At 42.0% G+C, this 25481-nt stretch overlaps 1 protein-coding gene across 1 annotated transcript in view; it reads left to right on the forward strand.

Annotated features, from left to right (window-relative positions):
• Positions 1 to 25481, forward strand: part of LOC122787163 (A disintegrin and metalloproteinase with thrombospondin motifs 10-like) — a 1217364-nt gene that overhangs the window by 509144 nt on the left and 682739 nt on the right. The gene's annotated exons all lie outside the window — the stretch shown is intronic.

The raw sequence follows: 25481 nt of genomic DNA on the forward strand, positions 1-25481 counted from the left end.
AACTCTTTCTGCACTTGCTTTTAGTCCTTTTTAATTTAATTGCATTTTTTAAATTGTGTTTGGTCTAATATTGCTACATACTCAAATGTGCTAGCTTGCACTGCATGTGAATTGTTTTTACTAATGTTTTTGCTACTTTTCTGTAACAAAAAAAAACTGTAAGCCTGTTTCCTACCTTTCTTGTAACTAGTGTTCCACATACAGATTTGCTGTATCCAGGACTGTATATAAGCTTCTGTGCCCCCCAAGCCTTTCTGTGTTGGAGGGAAGCCTTCTAGCTTATCAGTGGGAGTGGTAACCTGTCTATCACATAAAGAGTGGTTCTGGCCCAGAAATTGTAGTTATTGGCCGTTTGGGCAATCTCTTCCATCTCTCTCAACTTTCTGATTTGAAAGCCTGCATTTGCACTTGTTTCTGTCCTGTAACTCATGTAGTGGAGATACAGATTCTTAGTTTTAGCACTTAAATTTGCTTATTCATGCTCAGCACTTGTTCACTCAACCTTCCTCATTACCTTGAGGAAAACAGTTTTTGTACTCACTTTCCTCACTTATCTATTGGAAAATATTTTTTTATTCAGGCATGTCCAAGGGTCAGCTCCCTGTGTTCTCTCCTGTCTATCTGATGAATCTGGGCATCTTGAGGTAATGTAGCAATTGCCTTATGTACACAGACAACCCTCTCCTCCTACCACCCAACACTACAACCTGTGAGAGATGCACTTATCTAGCCAAACTGGAGGTAAAGCTCTCTCCAACCAAGACTGAACTTGACAGTCATGAGGAGAAGGTAAACATTTGCACCACACCACACTCATCACATAGTCTCACTAAATCTACACCACCAAAATCCACACTTAGTAACACAAAAACATTCGCGGAGGCTCTCAATAATAATCTGTCTAAGCAACAGAGACCTCCAAAGCAGAAACACAAGCAACCTCCATCCCCCAACATAACCCAAATGGCACATAGCCCACAGACTCAGTGTGCCACTCAGCCACAGCCAATAAGGCAAAGCAACGTACCCAACACACTAGTCACAGGTGACTCTGTAGTCAGGCACACTGATGTCCCACTCACCAGGCTAAACAAGGAGAAGGTTACTGTCAGCTGCCTGTCGGGTGCCAGGATCTGCCACATAACCCATGCACTCAGGTCACTCCACAACAAGTACAAATATGACTCTGTCATTGTCCATGTTGGTGTGAATGACATGAGATGTAACTCCCTGGACTACATGAAGAGAGACATGGAAGAGCTCTCCGATCTTGTAGCCCAGGCAGGTATGACCCTAGCCCTGAGTAGCATTCTGCCATCGCCCAGAATGATACCCCAGTACAAGGACAAAATGATTGACTTCAACAATTGGCTAAGCTTCTGGTGTTATTCTAAGGGGATCCAGAATCTGTCTGCTTGGAATGACATGGTCGACAGACCACGATGCTTTGCCACAGATGGCCTGCACCTGTCACCCCTGGGATTTTGGATACTGGCTAAGGCTCTTGCTGCCCCCTATAGTGCCTTTTTTAGGCAATGTTCAAATAACAAATTCACCACTTTAACAGGAACAGGCAAGCAAAAACTGAGGGTAATGCTACTCAATGCTAGAAGTCTAAATCTCAAAATGCACTCACTCGAGGCACTCCTTAAAATGGAGAACAGTGATATCTGTGCAGTGACTGAAACCTGGTTCAAGGCTCCAGACAGCACCCCTGCACTACGAGGCTATAACTCATACCTCACTTTTCGGCCATGCAATCAGGACTGAAACACCAAAGGCGGAGGTGTGTCCATATTCATTAAGGATATCCACACCTCCAGGCTAGTTGCTCAGCATAATGCATCCGAGGTTATCCAAGTGCAACTGACTCTGGGCAAAATTGCAATCCAAATTGTAGCTTGCTACAGATCCCCCACCATGCCCCAGCATTACCACTACTCTTTTCTTGATGTACTGGAAAATATTAGGGTTCAACCAAACACCCTAATAATGGGCAACTTCAACTACCCCACCATTAACTGGGAAAACTACTTGTGTACCAACTCCTTAGCTCAACGCTTTTTGGAATTCATAAACTCCAGTGCCCTGGATCAACTTATCCACACCCCCACCAGGGGCAACAATATCCTAGACCTAGTCATTACCAACATGAGTGACCGGTGTTCCACACCTGAAGTCAACTCCTCGTTGGTCCGATCCGACCATAAGCTAATCACCCTTGATATCCACATCCCGCCCTCAACCCCATTAAGGAAACCATGGTAAAAGATATCTCCAAAGCCAACTTCGGCTTCTTAAGACAGAAGTGGTGAACTTCATGACTCCCATGCAGATGGACAATACATTTACAACTGCTGAATCCTACACAAATGCACTCTATAAGCACTTACACAAGTGCATGGATCGTGCTATCCCAAACAGAACCAAGATGCTATCCTCCAAAAAAAGGAAGCCAATCTGGTGGTGCCCTGCCATAAACAAACTGTACAACAAAAGGAAGAAACTATTGCAAAACAGAGTAAAATCCCATGAGTGGAGGGGCTCCCTGGTCAGCCTCAGTAAGAAGCTGAGATCCCTTATGAGATCCTCCAAAGCTAGCTACAAAAACAAAATCACCACTAATTCTAAGGACCGCCATAAAGCATTCTATAGCTATGTCAAGAATCTCAATGGCAACACCCAGATCTGCTCTTTGTTACAGCACAACGGCACAAAAATTACAGAACCAGCTGATATTATCAACATCCTGGCAGATAGGTTCAGTACTAACTTTACACCCACCCCACTCCTAAAAGGCCCATATCTATACAGGAAGAATGCAGAGTCCCTGTAATCACAACTACGCAAGTAAAAGCTGCACTCTCTAAAGCCAAAAACACAGCATCCATGGGACCGGACAACATCCCAGGCTGCGTTTTACATGAACTTCAGAATGAACTGGCTCCCCACTTAAGCACCATGTTCAATAATAGCCTCACATCAGGCTTTGTGCCCACGGAATGGCGCACAGCAACAGTTACTCCACTCCACAAAGGGGGAGTCACCACTGATCCCGGGAACTCTTGACCTATTAGCCTGATGAGCCTGGTCTGCAAGGCCATGGAATGTATCATTATGGAACTCATAAACAAAGATATTGGTAACTTCCAAACTCTGGATCCCACCCAGTTCAGGTTTGTGAAAGGCAGATCATGCCTCCTGAACCTGATCAACTTCTTTGAGGCAGTCACCAAAGCCGTAGATGAGGGTAAGGTGGTTCACACAGCCTATCTTAACCTCACAAAGCCTTTTGACACCATCCCCCATTCTGGAATTATAGCTAAACTCACTAAACTAGGTATAAATCCCTACATCACAAGATGGGTTGCCAACTGGCTCACTGACAGAACCTACACTGTAAAAGTTGCAGACTCCAAATCTGACCTCAAAGCAGTGACAAGTGGAATACCACAGGGTTCCATCCTGGGACCTCTCCTGTTTGGTATCTACTTCTCTGAAGTACAGGCTAACACAGAAGGCCTCTGGCTATCGACGTTTGCAGATGACTGCAAACTAGGAGCCATAGTCAATTCCCCAAATGATGTGGACATCCTACAGAAGGGCCTCACTGAGACAGATGCCTGGTGTCAGAGCCATGGCCTCAAGCTCAATGCCAAAAAGTGCAGTGTCATCCCCTTTGGTATAAACTCTGTACTCATGAACTACCACATAGACAGAAATCTACTTAACACCGAATGTGTGATAAGAGACCTTGGGACCCAGGTGGACAGTAGTCTCTCCTTTGATAGTCACATCACCCCAGTAGTCAGGAAGTCCTTCTACATGGCACACCTCATCATAAAAGGGTTCTTATCCAGGAAAAAAGAGGTCATTGTTCCCCTCTACTCGACACTCATTAGACAGTACAATGGCCCTTTTGGAATGTACCTCACAAAACATCTGCAGCAGCTGGAAAGGCCACAGAAGTACCTCACAAAGAGGATTACTGGCCTCAAACAAATGCCCTACACTGACCACCTCAAAAAACTTCAGCTTTACTCTGTAGCATATTGCCCACTCCGAGGTGATCTCTGCCTAACATATAAAGCTATGTCAAACCCAGAGCTGTTGGACATGCCACACCTAAAGAAATCCCAATCCCTCTAAGCTACACACTCTAGGGACCTAAACCTTGTCACCACAATAAACAGGACTTGCTGGAGGGATAGATTCCTGTCCCAGAGACTCCCCATACTCTGGAACAGGCTACCCATCTATGTCAAGCAAAGTCCTTCATTAGCACTCTTCAAGAAAAATCTTAATGAGTGGATGGGAAATAGGAAATACACCCCAGGGATCACTTCTATGTCTCTGCTCGACAGTGGCACAGGAAAATAACTTTCTTGGGTGGCGTAGGCCAGAGAACCTTGTTGGCTAGGCTTACGTAGGCCCTTGGGCAGATAGCCTAGTACCTACCTATGAACCTATAACAAACTGGGTACTCTATATAGAAATAAACAGTTCTTAACAAACTCCACCAGGGCCATACTTGTGCGCACACACACACACACACACACACACACACACACACACACACACACACACACACACATCTCATCTCTACACTACTTTTTGCCTCCCCAAATCTCAACAACATAAGAAAAACCGAATTAATCAAACTAGCAGCCTGCTACAATAAAATTGCTAAATTCGTTACAAATAGTTCTCATAGCTCACAGCACTGTATAGCACTCACACAGCTCAACTTCCCCACCTAATTCTATATAATCAACTTATCCTGTCACATAAAATCCTATATCACCCCAACAAAACCCGTTTGCTGCAAGCCTTGATAACTCCATATTCCTGTACAAGAAACCTCCACTCAAACAATAAACTCCTTTTCAAGGTAACTAACGAAAACAATGCTGCTGGTATATCCCTGTACTCTAACTCAATAGCTAAAGCCCTCCATGCACACAGCTATCGCATCCACACAGGATTTTAAAAAAATCCTTACAATCACATCTGTCAAACTCATGGCTCTGCAACTGAATTACTCAAGGTTAATAATATAACCCCTCCTTTCTTCACTTCATCTCCTTCTGACCTTATTCTTAATTCAATCCCATACTCCCTCTCTCCTCATCCCTCATAACCATATCCAAAACTCATCCTTCTGTTAACTATGTCGCTCTGATGTAAAAACTACTACTATGAAAATACTATTAATGTATATACTACTATAAGATTTTATGTCACATGTTAAATATTGCTACTTGAATTTTAAATACTGTACTGTGTTAACTCAACCTAAGAACTAACTGTACGTATGCAAACGTTACTATTGATGTGTGTTAATGTTATTTGTGGAGCTTTTCTCCCTAGGCCTCAGATGAAAAAGGACTCATGTCCAGCCAGACTTTCCCGGTAAACAAATGTAAAATAAATGAAAATAAATAAGTCTCATAATGCTTGATAAAGACCCAGAAAAGACACCCCAAAGCCTCACTAATACTCCCATTGCCAAGTGGAATACAAATGAGCAACTCAAAGTGGCAACATTCTTTCTTCATGCAAAAGAAAAACAGTAACAGATCAATTTAAGGACAACAAATTCATGCAATCCCCTAAAATCTCTTATCTAACATTGGAAAAAAAAGGTACAAGATGACCATATACCTACCCTCTTCATGAACTCAGTTAATTTTCCTTCTAAAGCTAGATCAGCCATCTTTACTATCTGAAAATACAATGAGGAATATCTCTGAATCACACTTTTGTGACTCCCTATAGCCCTACTAATCATCATAACAAAGTGACTAGCTGTAACCACCCTGCAATTCTGCCACTGGAATACCAAACCCATCCACTCAACCACTACAAACTTCTACAAATTGCTAGCCATGTTACAGGGCTTAACAAATTATCCATGCTCCTTCTATTAACCACTTTATTAACATGATCTGATTTGGATTTGCCCAGTCAATATATTCACCTAAGCATCTCCAAAGAATCGCTGACACAGTATGCAGCTTCATGTATAACAACAGAAAATATAGGCCTCAAACTATACTTATTATGATTAACTTCCATGTAACAGATACCTCTCAACAGCACTTTTAGTAACTGCTTAGACAATGGAAATGTATTATATAAGGCCAAACTCCAAAATCTTTCCCAGTCATTCACCATTCTCAAAATACAGTAATGCTTAGTAACATCCCTCACAAGAGAGAACCTAACTGCAGCAATCAGGACACCTAAGTCCACCATTATCCTTTTAACTCTTCTCACATCTCCCACTAGCGTACTAGATTCCATCCTTTGTGCGATGGGCGGCCTCTCCACAAAAGAAACAAAAGTTTCTACCACTGCACTATTCATGTTCCTAGTCACAACAGCCCATGAGAGCTGTACTGGAAGACTACAACATTCCATTGCACCTTACCACCTTTGGCAGTACCACTAGATGCAACTGTGCCTCTGGAGCCAGTTCCTGAAAACTGTGAAACTAAAATGAGACAAACTATCTGCTAAAACATTTGATGTTAAGTTGTCAATCTCGCCTTCATTCTTGCTTGATGGGTTCGGAGCCGATCCCTCGGCTCCGACTCGGCACTTGCTAAGCTCGAGAGTCACTTTTACCAGCTCGAGGCAGCCCCATATCCCATGATGCAAGGCGGTAAGTACCCAGATCTCGTTTGCCGCTTCGCTTATGAGGTCCTCCTTTTACCAGCTCCTGGTAAGTGATTCAATACTTTAATATTTTAGCCCCTTTTTGCTAAAAACACTTATATATATTTAGTTTTAAGTTTATTATTAAGATTTTCTGACAGAAAATTCCCTGTCTCTACTAATTTTTTTAGTCAAACCTTACCCATCCCATCCCCCTCCCTGTTAGGGTGTGTGTGTGTGTTTTTTACTTGTAATACCTTTGGTATTTTGTTTAATTTAATTCTTTGACTGGTGTGTGTGTGTGTTGTGAAACACCATGTCAAAGGAGAGGGTCTCAGGCTTTAAGAAGTGTGACTCGTGCTGTCAGAAGATGTCTCTGACAGACGGTCACACTTCTTGCCTGTATTGCCTGGGGCCTCTTCACCTGCAGGACTCCTGTGCTATTTGTCATTCCTTCAGCCAGAGAGTCCTGCAGGAAAGACGAAATAAGCTGATTCTAAGGGGCCTTCTTAAGCCGGAGGGCTCTCCGGCTAAGTCGGCTCCATCTAAATCAGCCAAATCTTCCAAGGCCCAGGCTTCTGTATCTAAGCCTGCGGCCTCGGCTCCGACTCATTCTGAGTCGAGATCGGCTCCGGCTGGAGCCGATTCTGGCTTATCTAAGCCTTCGGCACTGATGGCTATCAGTGCCGATTCTGCATCGACCACTTCGGTGTCGGCTCCGATCGGTTCCGACCACCATGTGGCACAGGCATCGGTGTCGGCTCCGATCGGCTCCGACACCGTTACTTTTGTGGCTGTATCGGCTCCGGCTGGAGCTGATGCATCGAGGCTTCCTGTCGGCTCCGATAAGTCCTCGGCTCCGACAGGATCTATAGTTTCATCGGTTCCGATGGCTCGTTCCAAGAAGAGGTCGAGGTCTCCTTCTTTGGAGCCGATACTTTCGGCTCCGGCTTCACCTCTTCTTTCGGAACGGAGCCATCGGAGCCGATCTTCAAGGTCATCCAGACTGTCAGACCATGACCTAGAGAGAGTGGTCAGCAGATTACTAAAGTCACAGGCACTGGCCCAAATGTTACATAGTCCGTCTCAACAGACGACTGTTGGTCCACACCCCGTTACTGTTCCTCCTTCAACTCTACCTCAGAGCTTGGAGTTGGGGTCTTTGGGAATGGTTACTGCTACGGCTGGAGGACAGATACCCCCTTCTGTTCCTTCAGCCTCTACTCTTATCTCCTCTTCGAGACCTTCCTTAGAGGGATTTGGTGGTCGGGCTTCCATGGTCTCCTCCGAGGGGGTGAGTGGCATCGGACCCTTGTCCGAGCCCGCTCTTCCCCTTGGAGCCTCGGCCTTGGTGAGCTCGGCTCCGACATCTGCCTCGGAGGCTTCCCTTTCGGTGGTCCCGGGAGTTCCTAGTTCTTCGGAACGGGTTCTCTCGGACCTGCCTGGGAGGGGAGCATTCGAGGTGATGAAGAGTGTACTGGCCACTGGTATCAGTCAGCAGTCTGTTCCCTTAGCTCCTCCCTCTATAGTGCCTGTTGACATCTCTGCCACTTCTCTTGCAACAGGACCCAGAGATCCTCCGCCTCAGGTTTCCCCATTGGGAATTTCCCCCTCTTCCGAGGATTCTCCTGATGTTTCAGGAGATCCTCCTAGGAAGAGGACTTGTAAGAGGAAACATGTAGACTCCCCCGAGTCTGTCACTTCAGATACTGACTTTGATGAGTCAGAGGGATCCCCTAGATCCCCCTCTGAGGATGTCTCCTTCTCAGACATCCTAGAACTCCTTAAACAGAGGGGAAACTGGCCCACCAATAATCCCTCTGAGGATGAGTCAGTATACCTAGAGGCGTTTGGATCTCGGCCCTCCACCTCCTGGGTGTCTCCGCCTTTCGACCCCCTGATGCAGGTTATTGCCCGAAAGGCGTGGGCAGCTCCTGACTCTGTTGAGCCAGTCCCTAGGAGGCCTTCAAAATTTATCACTGCCCCGAGCGACAAGCAATTCCTCACTAAGGGTGTCCCTGCTGATGCCATGGTGGTGGCTGCGGCCACCAAGAAGGAACTTGCAGATCCTTCAGTACCCGTCCATCCTCCTAATAAGGACTCTAGGACCATGGATAGGTACGGTAAGCGGATGTTTTCCTCAGCGACTTTTGCTATGCGTTCGCTGAATTACCTATGTCACTTCACCAGACTCCAGAGGGATATCCTTAAGGAGCTGGGTGAAGTAGTACAGGATCCTACAGCTGCAGGAGCTCAAGAAAAGATTGCTTCACAGCTTGGAACCCTTAATTCCATTGCAAACTCCTCCATGCGGCTAATATCATATGCTGCTGATGGAGCGAGTAGAGCCGCAGGTACAGGTGTGGCTCTTAGACGCCAAGCCTGGATGCGGCTATGTGATTTTGCAGATCCCTTCAAGGCGTCCTTCACAAATTCTCCCTTTGATGGGTCAGCTTTGTTTGGCCCTCAGGTGAAGGAAACTTTGACCAGGTGCGAACAGGACGGCAAGACTCTTTCTGCTGTAGGAGTCCGTTTTTCCACCCCTTTTAGACCTTATCCCAAAGGACAGAAAGGTGGAAAGATGTGGTTCCGTAAATCCCAAGGAGTCACGCCGGATTCACGTGGTCAGTTTACCCCTAGAGGCAGAGGGGTAACAACAACAGACGCTCTAGAGGCAGAGGGGTCCAAAACCAGGGAAACAGAGAGGCTCTCTCTGACAAGCCCTTTCAGCATCCCTGAGATGTTGCCCGGCTGTCCCTCCTTGGAGGCAGTCGGGGGAAGATTATCACTGTACCCAGAAGCCTGGCATTCCCTCACTCAAGACAGATGGGTACAGTCGATTATATCCAAGGGTTACATAATTCCTTTCGAGGAAAGTCCATTCCCCTCAAATTCCCTTCCAGATGTACCACCCGGTCTAAGGGAAATTGCAGAGTTAGAAGTCTCAAAACTACTGCAAAAAAGAGCCATTCAGCCAGTTACAACAGACCATTCAGAGCCGGAATCTACTCAAGGTTCTTTTGGTCCCCAAAAAGACGGGAGACTGGAGACCAATATTGGATCTCAGCAGACTCAACAAGTCTGTGAGGAAGACAAGATTCCGAATGGTCACTCTTCAGTCAATTCTGCCCTTCTTACAGAAGGACAACTGGATGTGCTCAATAGATCTTCAGGATGCGTACTATCACATCAAAATTCACAGACGCTCCAGGAGATTTCTCCGCTTTCGGCTGGGGTCCAGTCATTTCCATTTCAGAGCCCTGCCCTTTGGTCTCACTACAGCCCCCAGAGTGTTCACCAAATGCATGGCAGTGGTCACGGCTCACCTGAGACGTCAAGGATTCCAGGTGTTTCCGTATCTCGACGACTGGCTCCTGTCAGCCACCACCAGGCATCAGCTTATACAAGCCAGGGATTATACAATAAATCTTTGTTCTCATTTGGGCATCTCGATCAACTTCGAAAAGTCATCCTTATCGCCCTGCCAGTCTATTACCTTCATAGGCGCAAACTTAAACACTGTTCGGATGTCAGCTACCCTTACAGATCAAAGAGTTTCAGACATTCAGACTCATGTCAGGATCATTCTGGCCAACAAGAAAGTACAGGCCAGAATGGTTCTAAAGGTATTAGGCCTCATGGCTGCGGCCATTACTCTTCTTCCCCTGGCTTGATTCTACATGCGCCTTCTTCAGTGGATGCTGTTCACACAATGGTCATACCAACAACTTCCAATGCGTCACCAGATTCTGGTGACCCAGACTTGCAAAGAGCATCTTGCTTGGTGGATCACATCTCCTCAGGTTCACCAAGGCAGGTACTTTGTACCCCCATCCCCGATAGCCATTGTCACCACGGATGCCTCCCTGATCGGGTGGGGGGGTCATTATCAGGGCAGGATGGTTCATGGGACGTGGCAGCCATTCGAGTACCATCTGCACATAAATGTCCTGGAGATGAGAGCAGTGCTTTTAACGTTGCAAGCCCTCAACGACTTTCTTCCCGTAGGGACAATTGCAGTCCACACAGACAACATGTCTGTAGTTTGGTATATCAACAAACAGGGCGGAACCAAATCCTACCCCTTGTGTCGAGAAGCGCTCAGACTATGGCAATGGGCGATCTCCTCTCATCGGTTTCTGGTAGCAACGCATATCCCTGGGAAAACCAACATTGTAGTGGACAGATTGAGCAGAGCTATTCTCATGCCTCACGAGTGGTCTCTCAAGCAATCTATAGCGGAAGAGATTTTTCTGGAATGGGGTCATCCATGTTGCGATCTTTTTGCTACTCCCCAAAACAGCAAATGTCCAGACTTCTTCTGCCTCTTCCCTCTATCAGGCCATCCCCCCAGAGATGCTCTGACCCAGGATTGGCCCCAGGGACTTCTTTATGCCTTCCCTCCTTTTCCTCTGATCCCTCAGGTTATCCAGAAAGCTACCGTTTTGAGAGCCAAATTGATTCTCATTGCCCCTTACTGGCCTCGACAAGTTTGGTTTCCGTTCCTCCATCATCACCTTTTGGTACAGCCGTGGCATCTGGACCCAGTGCCAGATCTTCTGATTCACCAATCGGGTCAGCTGCACCGGTCAATCCCTTCTCTCAACCTCACAGCATGGTTGCTCCACTTCCTTCCTTAGCCAGGCTTCCTTTGATCTCTAACCCAGTTAGAGACATCATAGTAGCTTCGCTAAAATCCTCTACCAGGAGGATTTATACAAGCAAATGGAAACGTTTCTCTTATTGGGCTAAGGCCAAGAATATTGATCCTTTTACTGCCCCTGTTCAGGCAGTCCTGGACTTCTTAGCAGAGATTTTTCATGCAGGCTCCTCTTCTTCCACAGTTAGAGTTCAGTTGGCTGCTATTTCCAATTTTCATGTCGGGATAGCAGATCATAATATTATGTCCCATAGGCTCTGCAGGGCCTTCTTGAAAGGAATTTTCCTACTAAAGCCTCCAATCAGGAATCCTCCTCCTCAGTGGGATCTAAATTTAGTGCTGACATCCTTGATTCTTCCCCCCTTCGAGCCAGCTGTTTCTTGTTCCCTGAAATATCTTTCTTGGAAAACTTTATTCCTAGTGGCTATTACATCTGCCAGGAGGGTGTCTGAACTTCATGCTCTTTCGGTTCGACCCCCCTATTTGGTTTTTCACAAAGACAGAGTATCTTTGAGAACTAATCCAACCTTTTTGCCTAAGGTCGCTTCAAAGAACAATTTGAATCAATCCATTGATCTCCCTGTATTTTTCCCTAACTATTCAGATAGAGCTGAACAAAAGCTACATTATCTTGATGTCCACCGTCAACTTAGATATTATTTGGACAGAACAAAAATTTAGAAAATCTGATCAACTTTTTGTTTCCTATGCGGATAATAAAAAAGGCCTTCCTGTTTCTAAAGTGACATTGTCCAGATGGCTTTCTTCGGTCATCTCTGAAATTTATCTGCTCAGGGGAAAACAGCTGTGCTCAAAACCTAAAGCACATTCAACTAGGAGCTTAGCTACTTCTACAGCTTTTCAAGCTAGACTTCCTTTAGACACTATTTGTGCAGCGGCCACTTGGGCCACTCCTCACACTTTTGTTTCCCATTATAAATTGGACTTGGCCTCCAGGGACAGAGCCAGTTTTGGCTCTACAGTCCTCAAGAGTTTGTTCCATTGAGCCACCCAGGATAGAGGTGCTAGGGACGCGGTCCCATCAAGCAAGAATGAAGGTGAGATTGACAACTTAACATTTAGAAGTTATGTACCTACTATAACGTTCCATGTTAGTTGTCTTCTCTCGCCTTCTTTCTTGCGACCCTCCCTCCTTCCCCCTGGCCTGGACAGACCTTGTTATAAGAAACTATTATGCTTAAGACCATTCAGTCCTGGTCTTTCTTCCATCTGCAAGTTTTCTTTCTTCCTTTGGGAAGTATTTTATGCTTGGTGCTATTGCCCTTTGTCATCAAACGAGATCTGGGTACTTACCGCCTTGCATCATGGGATATGGGGCTGCCTCGAGCTGGTAAAAGTGACTCTCGAGCTTAGCAAGTGCCGAGTCGGAGCCGAGGGATCGGCTCCGAACCCATCAAGCAAGAAAGAAGGCGAGAGAAGACAACTAACATGGAACGTTATGGTAGGTACATAACTTCTAAATCTTCCTGAAATTAATTCTAAGACAGTGCAGAAGAAATTTTCTCAATAACCTTTGAACAAAATATTATTTAGCCCATTTTTTGGCAAAATATACATGTCCGCCAAACTATCAGAGTAAAAGACAAGCTTCTTATCCCTTAACTTCCCTTGACAAACTACTGCAGCCACCCAAAAGATCATCAGCTCCAAAAGTATAATGTCCTTCCTCCACAAAGCAAAACATTCACCTGGTCAGTGGACTGCAACACTGTACCCCTGAAATATACTCTCATGCCTAAGAAATGGACCACAAGTGTGTACAGTTGCAGAGCCTCTGACAACACCCAGTCCTCCTGTAAAAATTCAACAAACCCAGCAGTTTCATCATATCCCAAAATCTAACTTTTTCCTCACTCAAAAGACTGAAAATCTTGGCCTTAACTTGTCTCTCATGAAGTGAAACAAACGTATCCCGGCATCAACCTCCAAGTCCAGACCATTTCATTACACAAATATAGAAAAATGCACACTCCTTCGTCAGCTGTATCCTGGCCTTCTCCAACTAACAAAAAAAATCATCTAATTTATGGACAACTGACTCAAAATCTGTTTCTGTCAAGCCCAATACAGTACTTAACTAAACTTAGAAATATGGCAAGGACCACTGGGCAGCCCATCAGCATTGGCTTGTGAAATAAAAATGTTCACCTTGAACACATACACAAAAGTTGTCAGTTCTGTCATTAGATGGGGAGCAAATAAAAGCCTGACTCAATATCTATCTATGCTAACCATAAGTCTGTGAAACCATGGCTTACTTGTACGGCATCATCTGGTGAGGCATATTTTACATTTTCTTCATTCTTATCAATAATTATCAATAAAATTATTAATATAATTATCCACTGAACCAGCTTCCAGAAAAAAGATATGAAGAATCCATGGAAGTCACCAGCTTTATTCTTTGTAACCATACCAAGAGGGGAAAGCTTGACAGTATCAAGAGAAAGAACATCTCATGGCCCTAAAACTATCCCTTCCTTAGCCTCCTTGTTCATCAAAGCTTGAGATATTCCCTCCCTCCACCTGGATGATGTCAGACTTGGTCCCAACCTCACATCCTTGACTTAATTGCGAAATCTGAAGTAAAACCCTGAAGAAACTACAAGACCCCAAATTTGTACGGGTGCTTCTCCAGCAGTATTCTCTAAACATCCACTTTAAGAGGGTGCGCATGACATGACAGGGTAAAAATCCCTCAGACTCCACACACACTTTCCCTTCGCCTCCAAAGTAATTTGCCTGACCACTCCCACTGCCTGCTTTTGTCCTGTGAAAAGTGAGCCTTCTCTTCCTTGAGACAGTACTTCATAGCTCTATGAGGGCCCTCACAAAGGAAACAAATGTGGGAAAACCTTCAAATAGCCAAGAACACTTCCCTAAATTAAATGTCCGACACAAATTATTCTTGGTCCCATCTCCTCAGTTGTCACCCAAAGTTGCACCCTTTCCCTGTACAACATTATACCTAACCATGTGTCCCTATCCCCATTTTCCTGTCCAACATCGTACCTAACCATGTGTCCCTATCCCCATTTTCCTGTCCAACATCGTACCTAACCATGTGTCCCTATCCCCATTTTCCTTCCAACATCGTACCTAACCATGTGTCTCTATCCCCATTTTCCTGTCCAACATCGTACCTAACCATGTGTCCCAATCCCCATTTTCCTGTCCAACATCATACCTAACCATGTGTCCCTATCCCCATTTCCTGTCCAACATCGTACCTAACCATGTGTCCCTATCCCCATTTCCTGTCCAACATTGTACCTAACCATGTGTCCCTATCCCCATTTTCCTTCCAACATCGTACCTAACCATGTGTCCCTATCCCCATCTTCCTTCCAACATCGTACCTAACCATGTGTCCCTATCCCGATTTTTCTGTCCAACATCGTACCTAACCATGTGTCCCTATCCCCATTTTCCTATCCAACATCGTACCTAACCATGTGTCCCTATTCCCATTTTCCTTCCAACATCATACCTAACCATGTGTCCCTATTCCCATTTTCCTTCCAACATCATACCTAACCATGTGTCCCTATTCCCATTTTCCTTCCAACATCATACCTAACCATGTGTCCCTATCCCCATTTTCCTTCCAACATCGTACCTAACCATGTGTCCCTATCCCCATTTTCCTTCCAACATCGTACCTAACCATGTGTCCCTATCCCCATTTTCCTGTCCAACATCGTACCTAACCATGTGTCCCTATCCCCATTTTTCTTCCAACATCGTACCTAACCATGTGCCCCTATTCCCATTTTCCTACTGAAGCTACTTATCCATTACCTTCAGCTTTCTAAAACACTGGTCATACTGCCTTTCACTCTCTCTTAGAAGAATCCAGACTAACATCTACTTCCTTGGGGAAAGAGAGAGAGAAGGAAGGGGCAACAGTGTGCAATCAAAACAGCTTTCTTCCACTGTCATATACTGACCCTGGCACTTCCTCAGGGAATTTGCCTAGTCATACATTCCTGAGATTGCACTGTGAGCCGATATCTCTCAACCTTGTAGTACAAGACACCCCTCACACTCTTCACATGTGTAGTCCTCCAAAACACGAACACATAAAACTAACACCACCCGGCTGGAGAAGTAACTATTTTACATGCAACATGTATAAGACATCTCCAGCATGGTGATGTTGGTTCTTAGTGTTTGTATTACATGAATACTAAACAATGCCAAGGTTAATGGGGGTCAAAACCTCAAAATCAGGGACATATTTAAAATATCTCACTTTTAAACTTAGAACATTGCTAGAATAACAGGTTTGGCATTTGCATGAAGAATCTGAAGTATAAAACTCAAATGTTTGTCATTATTTTATGGCTGCAATTCCCAATGGGTTGCCAGAAAACCACAAATATTTATGAGTGGTAAATCAAAATAATTCTGAACCATTGAAAGGCATGTGTTTGCCCCCTCATACCCATCACCCTTAAGAAAGTCATCTGTGATTCTTACTTATTCTCCTTTTCTTTTGTCCTGAGCAAACCTCAACTGATTTTTTTTAAATATATGTTAAAACTGATCAGAGATGTTCCACGTCCAAGAGAGTGTAACATCACTCTCCGAATACAATTTTGTACTCAGACATATGATAAGAAGCACTAAAGTAAGGAAAACCTACATTTGCTTTTTTCCTTTATTTCACTTCTTTCACAAGGCAAGTGAATCAGATTTTGCTCAGACCATGCAAGTTAATTGCTGACCCCTCCATGAGACTGTGTGGCCCCTTGCACCCCCCTTCCCCTCATATCCCCCATATCTGGTCAATGAGGAGCTGCATGCACTAGCCACAGATGAGATGGCCATTATACTACAAAATTAGTTGTACAGTTATTATTCTGTTAGATTAAATTCCACATCATGGACATATAGCGTTTATTTTTCATAACTAAGCATGGATTTACTGTCAAATTAGTGAGGCAGCACCCAACTATACTTTCTGATCATGCATCTATGGAAAGTTAATAGGTAGCTTGCCTGGGGTGGAGGTAGTTTGGAAAAGGATTGATGCTTTCCTGTCGCAAACTTGAAATATAAAGCTGCTTGCTGAGTCGCTGAAAAGATTGCTTAATACTTAAATGTCTGAATTACAACTGAATTCATTATTTTTCTGAAATGGAATGGGGTAAATTTAAAGGTACGAGAGGTGAGAAGTTAAAACAATTACTGACCACTTGTGGAAAAAGATAGACATGTTCTATATTAAAAAGTGTTGACTTCATATAGCTTCAGAAATATATTTCACAATAGTGCCAATGCTAATAATGAAGTCATATGACTAAATGGAAGAAGCTAATTCTGTCAAGCTTTAATGCTGAACAATTTCATAGCTTGTCAGTATAGTTATATTTTAGGAAGAGAGCCTACACATTTAATGAATCAAGTGATGGGTACTTTTAGAGGCAGTAGAAGGCAGGTGTGCAGGAAGGAATGGGACTGGCCAGAGATATGCAGGTGCGTTTTTGGGAATCAGTGTAGTTTGATGGTAATTGGACAACATGAGCTCAATTGCAGCAGACGTACGGTTTACATTATGCACTGCAGTTGGAATATGGAAGTCTAATTTATTTTATTTTATATTTGATTACCGGGTTGGTCTGACTGGGAATCAGGTGCCCATTAATGATTAACTAATGACTATAGCTAGACAAATTGGAATTACAATATTGTTTAATTTGATTTGGTATTGATAATAATGAAAAAAAAAGAGATAAACTGGAGGTAAAAAGGTCAGGATAATAGAATGCATTAGGCTGTGATTGGCCATTACCTCTCAGATTCAAAAGAAAATTACATAGGACTGAGAACTAATGTTAAGACATAAAGTGATGCCATTTGTTGTTGAAATTACCAGTTCTACAGTATACAACAAACCCTAGAAGATTTAGAATCTTTTCTTTGAAATATCTTTACACATATGTTTACACCCTGTAGTAACTAAGGAAATGTTCCCAGGTGTATTGGTAATGTCACAACAATATTTTGGGTACTTGGAAAGCTGCTTTCTGGTCTTGTCCAAGTATTAATGAGTTCAACTGAACTGATAAAAAAGGTTTTGCATGGGTGGATAGTAATAATGGGAGTACTATTTTATTAGGATTTGTTTGCGTCTTTCGGCTTTTCCCAGTTAGGGGTCCCCACAGCAGAACTCCGGTCCGCTAATGATTGGCAGTAGATTTTCAAGTGCTGGCTTGCCGGGCCTAACGCACAACCTTCAATGAAGGAACGCCCATTCACGCATGTCGACACACAGAAGACGCTCTAACTGAGAATCGAACAGACAACTTCTAACTGTGAGGTGACAACGCTACTGCAGCACCACCACTGCAGTTAGTACTATTTTATTAGGATGCAATGCTCAAATACACTGTGCAAGGTAGCAAACACTTTGTTTTAACTGTAACCAAAAAAATGTCATTACAAGGACATAGAATACCAACCGAGTTCCGACTGTAATATGATACATATTATGGATGAGTCAGGTAGATGAGAAAGTGGTTTCTCCTAGAAGATGTCATGAGATAAATATGTAGCATAATGGTTGCATAGAGACAGTCACATGGTTGATTTGTATGTGTTTTTAAATATATTACAAGCGATATAGTTTGAGAAAAGATTTGAAATTAGATTTAAGTGCTTGCTAATAGATTTTAAGTTTTCAAAAATAGTTGCTTGTACTTATAAACATTCACAATTGTTATCATAATGCCTATTTGGTTGATTGAGCACCAAAATAAGTTGCATCTGATGTTTGAATGGATTCTTACATTTAAAGAAATTACGCAAAGTATACCCTACTTAGAAAAATATTATGAGCTGTAAAGTAATTATCAATCTGTCGATTTATCTGTTAAGCTGATATTATGTCAATACTGTTATAACCGATGTTTAATGCAGGATGCCAATAAAGAGTTATTTCTTAAAAATGACATTCATAAACAGCTGCGGCCCTCAGCTAGTGACTTATTGTAGGAACTTCATTCATCTGCCCACCATATTTCCACGTCTGTATGGACACAGTGAAAGACCCAGTTTCAATTTCTGCTTGTGAATGAACACAAAAAAAGCTTACAGCAGAGTTCAAAGGGTATCTTTCTATACTCATTCTACATGCTTTGTTCCCTGCACCATCTTAACTAATATTATGTTAAGAATATTGAGAATAGTATAGCCTAAGTCATTGTTGAACTTCAAACCCTTTTATGTTAATACATGTTGACATTCTTTATGATCCTCATAATACAGTTTAGCACAGAGATATAAAGTCCCAAGTGTGGCCTAGGCAAGTGGGGTACAGATAGTAGACCCCATATTGATGCAGCTAACTAAAGGCGAAAGGAGTATAAGGGGTAGATCCCAATTGCATTTGTCATGGGATATGCATATGCCCAGGGGCACATTGCATTTGTCACGGGGTATGCATGTGCCCAGGGGCACATTGCATTTGTCATGGGGTATGCATGTGACCAGGGGCACATTACATTTGTCATGGGGTATCCATGTGGCCAGGGACACATATGCACGGTCTGATTTCCCTTGGTGGAGAGTGGAGAAGCAATTAAATTACACTTCTGTGTGGATGGTTGAGATACTTACTGTAATTAATACATTTTACAAATGATGACTGTTTCAGTGCTGATATCCATTATATTTCCTCACCTCCAGGAAGTTGCTGGCTTAAGCAATAGGTAGGGCTTAAAGAAAACATCCAAACAACTCCAAAAAAAAAAACTAACCTTAGCAAACTAACTTACTCCTACAATAGTATTGCCCGTTTTGCTACTGGTAATCCCTTTAGAATCCATCACTGTCTGACCCTAATGCAACTAGGCTGGCTAGAATTGCATAATCTCCTGGCATATACTCAACTTACCATTGCCCACAAACTATTTTACCATTCTAACAATACTCCTATACTCTCTGACCTCATCTTCCCCTACAAAAACCTTGACTCACTACGCTCCTTCAGCAAACTTCAAGCAACCACAACAAAATCCAACAACAAAGCAGGTGATTCCTTGTTCTCGAATACTGTAGGTAAACTATGGAACCAACTACCTATAGAGCTTACCTTACTTCCCTCTCTCCCTCTTTTTAAACAAAATCTCAGAAAACATCTGAAAATCCATTGGTTATGCCCCTGCAGCAATCCTGATTAATCATTTTATGCTATACTTCTCAGCACTCTCTTTCTTTTCTTCCTTAAACCCTGTGCCTCTCCCTGTAAGGACAGAGCTGAAAATGTTTTTCCCTATACTATCTATGGTACTATCTATTGAATAACTTATGGATTTTGTCAAACTTTATATGACACTGTTTAATAAGTATATCTTGTATCCTTCATATTGTGTATTTTTAGTCTTGTATGTACTGTTAGTGCTTATAGTGGAGCTTTTCTCCTCGGGCCTCTACTGAAAATGGAAATTAATCCAGCTAGACTAGCCCAGTTAACAAATGTAAAATAAATAAATAAAAATAAAATGAAGGATGACTTAATTAAGGTCCCTCTTGGTTGATCATTGCATCTGTGTTGAAGGAAAAATAGGCCAGCAAATTATTCCTGATCCATTGCTATAGAACTGTTACTCACTGACTTCTGATTGGATGCATTTCTTTGTGGAGGCCATCGCTTCACTCTCATTGTTCCTGAGTAACGTGGGCTCAAGAACCTCAGCATTTCACTTGCTCTTGTCTCTGACCAGTGTTTCCTATATCTAGCCTCTACTACATCTCAGATTGCAGCTGTGCAGCTTCTTACCCAAACTCCTTATACTGCGTCATACTGTCACCCAGCCATGCTCCACGGTACCACTGTTAGATTCTTTGCTATAAGCTGTATTCTTGTTTTCTTTCTGTCACATCAGGATGAATAATTAAAGAACAAAGAGACAGTTGATATCGTCTAACCTCCATGAAGTCCCTATTAGAGTGAACTCCTGAATAAATTTGTACCATGTGACATACATTTTCCTGTAACTAATTTATTAGCATTTAAAGATATATAATCAATATTTAAAATCTCCCTATTTTATTTTAAAACACATATATGCAGTCTATATATATATATATATATATATATATATATATATATATATATATATATATATATATAATCTACAATTTTCCTAATACTACAGTACAGGTGATGAGCTGTTTATGTCAAACCACATTTTAATAAGAACAACATGCTCATTCCTACTTGAAGTTGGATGCCCTGTGTGATAACTATTGACAGACACACTGTAAACTTATAATGAGTTGATTTGGTGCTGTTTAGTGTTAGCAGAAGGATCAAAGTGTTGTGTAATGCTCAGGAATAATTGTGTTGTAGAAACTGAACATTTCATGGGGGTACAAATTTTTCTGAGTCAGGATTAAGTTGCTCTGGTGCTGATTGTTCATCACTCAAAGAGCAGAAATGGCCGAATGTTAGTCTGATAGCCAATAGCCTGTTGTTAATAAAAACTGAGTTATGGAAACTGACAGGACATCTGATGTCAATATGAAAAGGGTAGGTGCTGCTACAGATGAGGAAGATGAGGATGTTGAACATCTACGTAGTCAACAGGCACTAATGGCAGAGAGTCAAGAAAAAAACAAAACACGGGCAGGTAAATTACTTAATGAAATTAAGTCACTCTTCAATTAATTTGTTGGATACACTACAAGAACATAAGGTAAGCTCATTTGCTGTTTTTGACAATGAAGAAAAAATGATATACCAGAAAATGTGAGTGTAAAAATTGCACAGCTGACTGACTTTTCTAAAGATTCCTTATATATTGCAAAAGAGAAGTATTTACTACTGCATGAATTGGAGGTCAGATATGGGAAACCTAGGCCAAAGCTGTCTGGTAGAATGGTATTTGTTGAACAGGACTTCAGTGAAGTGATACTAAAAGGCTGATCTCACTTTGGGGATGCAATAAGGGATTGCAACTGTGAGAGACTGAAATTTAACTTCTCATTTCCGGCTACTTAAAGATGTTGTAAAATTAAAAAGAGTTTGAGTTTGATAAGCATGATCAGGTGGGGAAGAAAATAAAGAATTGAAAGTAACACTGATGCAGTTAGAACAAAAAGGCAGACATTATTGAACTGAAAGATATTGATACAACAGAAGAGAGAGAAGATGAGTGACAGGAAAGGTCAAGTTCACTTAAGAAATGAACCTTACTTGTAAGAACTATCCCTGGAATTAACTGATTGTTAAGCATAAGCTGGAATGTTTACAATGAGATTGTTAAGCATAAGCTGGGATGTTAACAATCTAATTGTAAACTATGCCTTTTTTATTGTCTAAGCCAAAAAGCCCCCCCCCCTTTCTTTTGGGTAATGTTCTATCCTGGTTTCTGCAAGGTAAGTGTTCTGACTGTGTTCTGTGTCTGGTCTTCTTTATTGAATATACCAGAAAGGCATTTTCTCCCTCTTTTGGTAAACTTCCTGTTCTAGTTTGCCCAGGGTAAGATGTTTCCATGTGGTAGGATTTCATCTTTAGTGAGTAGCCATAAGAGGAATGAAGGTCAGCAGGACGAAGACAGAATATATGCGTGTGAATGAGAAGGAGGATAGAGGAACGGTGAGGATGCAATGAGTAGAGGTGGCGAAGGTGGATGAGTTTAAATACTTGGGATCAACAGTTCAGAGTAATGGTGAGTGTGGAAGAGAGGTGAAGAGAGTACAGGCAGGATGGAGTGGGTGGAGAAGAGTGTCAGGAGTGATTTGTGACAGATGAGTACCAGTAAGAGTGAAAAGGAAGGTCTACAAGAGGGTAGCGAGACCAGCTATGTTATATGGCTTAGAGATGGTGGCATTGACAAAAAGGCAGGAGGTTGAGCTGGATGTGGCAGAGTTAAGGATGTTAAGATTTGCACTGGGTGTGACGAGGATGGACAGGATTAGGAATAAGTATATTAGAGGGCCAGCCCAGGTTGGAAGGTTTGGAGACAAAGCCAGAGAGGCACAATTACGTTGGTTTGGACATGTGCTGAGGAGGGATGCAGAGTATATTGGGAAAAAGATGCTAAAGATGAAGCTACCAGGTAACAGGAAAAGAGGAAGGCCTAAGATAAGATTTATTGATGTAGTGAGAGAGGACATGCAGGTGGTTGGTGTGACAGAGCAAGATGCAGAGGACAGGAAGAAATGGAAACATATGATCCGCTGTGGCGACCCCTAACAGGAGCAGCCGGAAGAAGAAGTGTAGCCATAATGTTAATTAAAGGTAGAATAAAAGGAGATATTTTATGTGCTCCCAAATGAAAATATTTTTGTATATCTTACCTTTACTTCAAAAATGGGCTGTAAAAGGACTTGATGAAGTCTAAAAAAGTATGGTTAGAAGTACATTTATTGCAAGCTAATATATTGAGCTCATGATGAAACTGTATAACAGAAGAAATTATTTTGGAAACTATTAGTCAAAAGGGGCCTTTCCTTTTTGTGATTTGAATTATCTTTTTAGGGATACCTTACTAATGATAAATCTTTCTTTACAGATGTATGTAGGTACAACAATTTAAATAAAGGATTGTCATTGAATGCAGGAGGGCATTGTACAAGAGACAAGATAAATAACTATCTAAGGTTTATTGTTATCTAAAGTAGTTTTGTCAGGGTGTATGAATAACTTCAGCATTCAGTTAAAGTTAAGTGTGCCCATTAAGTGCATATATTGAGATGAAAGTAAAATCTGGGTAATACTAAAGGTGATAATGTGGAATGTTGATGGATGAGGCATTAAATAGTAAATGATAAATGAAGGAGAATATGAAAATATGAGCAACCACAAGGAATTATAAACTAGTTGTGGCAACTTTAATGTGGTTGGATGGTTTGGCCTTTCTAAATAAAATTACAAATATGTGAAAGAAGAAGGGTAGATAATGATTATTACCCTTTTCTAGAAAGTTAAAAAATATGACAGACTTCTATTGGTATGGATTGTGTTTTCTGGATAGATTGTTGTTTGTCTTTTCGGCTTTTCCCGGTTAGGGGTTGCCACAGCAGAACTCCTGTCCGCTAATGATTGGCAGTATATTTTTTATGGTGCCGAGTTGCCAGCCCAACGCCCAACTTTCAGCGAAGGCACATCCATTCACGCATGTCTTTCGGAGGCCACTCAACCACGGGGAGGACATGCAGACTACACACAAAAGGCAGTCCAGCCGTGAATCAAACAGGAGAACCTCTTGCTGTGAGGCAGCAATGCTGCTGCTGTACCATCGCAGCTTCAGTGGTGCAAATTATATGCATTGAAAAAGTTAACTATAAGGTGCAATTATCACCTTTATTCCTTATAGGATGCTGATGAGAAACAGAAGGGATGAATGTGATCAAGCAGGGTCATGAAATAGACAGGAATACAAGGTAAAAAGAGCATGATGAATGGTATGTATGAGTATGGGTATAAGACCGAAGGAATAGTAATTGTGGAAATCAGAAAAATTCCCTTGGATGGATTAGGGCAAGCATTACTTTCATGATTCCCATGAGTAACAAGCAGATCCTGTAAACCATGCATCACTAATCTACTATAAATAACATGTCAAAGGCCTTCATAATTGGGACCAAACAATGGTAAGACAGAAGCAGCAAAGTGCTAGAAAAGTGAGCAGTATTTCACAGAATGTCAAGTTCTGGGTTCTTAAAGTCCCACCACAACTAATGCAAGGAGAATGTAGATCTGAAGCATAGAATTACTTTGTGTGTTAAAGCATAAAATTCTAATATATTGGACAATAAAGCTATAGCAAAGATGATAACTTTGTACTTAAATTTTTTTTATCATTCAGTCATCGCACAACTGTGAAAATGTTGTTTTGAGCAAATCGATACTTCTAAAGCCATTATCAGTGGTCACTGACTTTAGTGTTTCCCCAGTGATGGTCACTACAAAGGTAGCCTAAGTTGGAAGGTGTAAAGGGTGGCAATAAGTACTACTTCCCAGCAAACAAACAAAAAAAAAAAAGTTGATTGCTGAATTTCAGTGATGTGGATATGTAGTTGTTGCTGAAATTGTAGTTTATAAGTGGACATGAATCCCTGGACCAGGTTTTGTTTCATGACACCCAGTTATATGGGTCTGATGTGATGAATCCAGTCAGTGTTTAGCAGCCTTTTTCCTCATATTCACCTTGATGAACATATTCCAGGTAAGTTGGTATACTGACTCAAACATGGCCACCTCCGTTCATCCAAACAGGTCGATTACACTTAAAACAAGCTCTTCTTTTTGCTTACAGGATGCATATGGATAGACTACAAAGCATCAAAGGCAAAACTCCCATGACGGAGAGTATAAAAAGAAACACCTTCCCAGATAATAACATTTGGTGAAGTTGGGTTTTTTCTGTGTGCTTGATCTAATATGCTACACTTGCAGTAGTTCTCATCAGTTTGCGTGATCAGCTGGTTAATCTCAGTTAATCTACACTTATAACAAATCAGATGAAACTTTACGGCCTATGTGTCTATCAAGCTGTGTAGCATATATGTATATATAATATTAAATGACAAAACACGTTAAATCAAAAGTTGTTTCAAGATGAGGCATGGATGAGCGGAGAGTTTAATATATTAGTGCTTCAGACCAGAAATTCAAAAGGCCACTGTTAAACTCAGGTGTTGAGATAAGCAGATTAGTAGATGATGTATTAATGTTACATAAACAGTGGTTAATCAGTCACAATATTTGGAACGTAAACTGAGAAAAGCAGTTATGCTGCACATTATGTACTTCACTTTGACCGACCATAGTGCAGTCATTATTGATATATATAGATATATTTATATATATATATATATATATATATATATGTGTATGTATATGTATATAAAACAACTTTTGCATTCTTCATTGATTGCAAATTAGCTTGCTTCCCTCCTTGGACTATACCAAGCATAGCTGTATCTTCCACAAAATGTACGACGTTTCCCCACTACAAACCATTATAATGGTACAGCTCTCTTTTGATCAGTCCAGCTATTTAGTGTATATGAACTACATACGGGAATAACCATGTATCTGCATTACCTTATTTCATGCACATCATATGTGATATGATAATATTTTTCAACGGCGCTTTATACTCTGTCTGCACAAAAAATGTGT

The sequence above is a fragment of the Protopterus annectens genome, chromosome 13.part0 (assembly GCF_019279795.1).
Source record: "Protopterus annectens isolate FY-2018-M chromosome 13.part0, PAN1.0, whole genome shotgun sequence".
Lineage (NCBI taxonomy): Eukaryota > Metazoa > Chordata > Ceratodontiformes > Protopteridae > Protopterus > Protopterus annectens.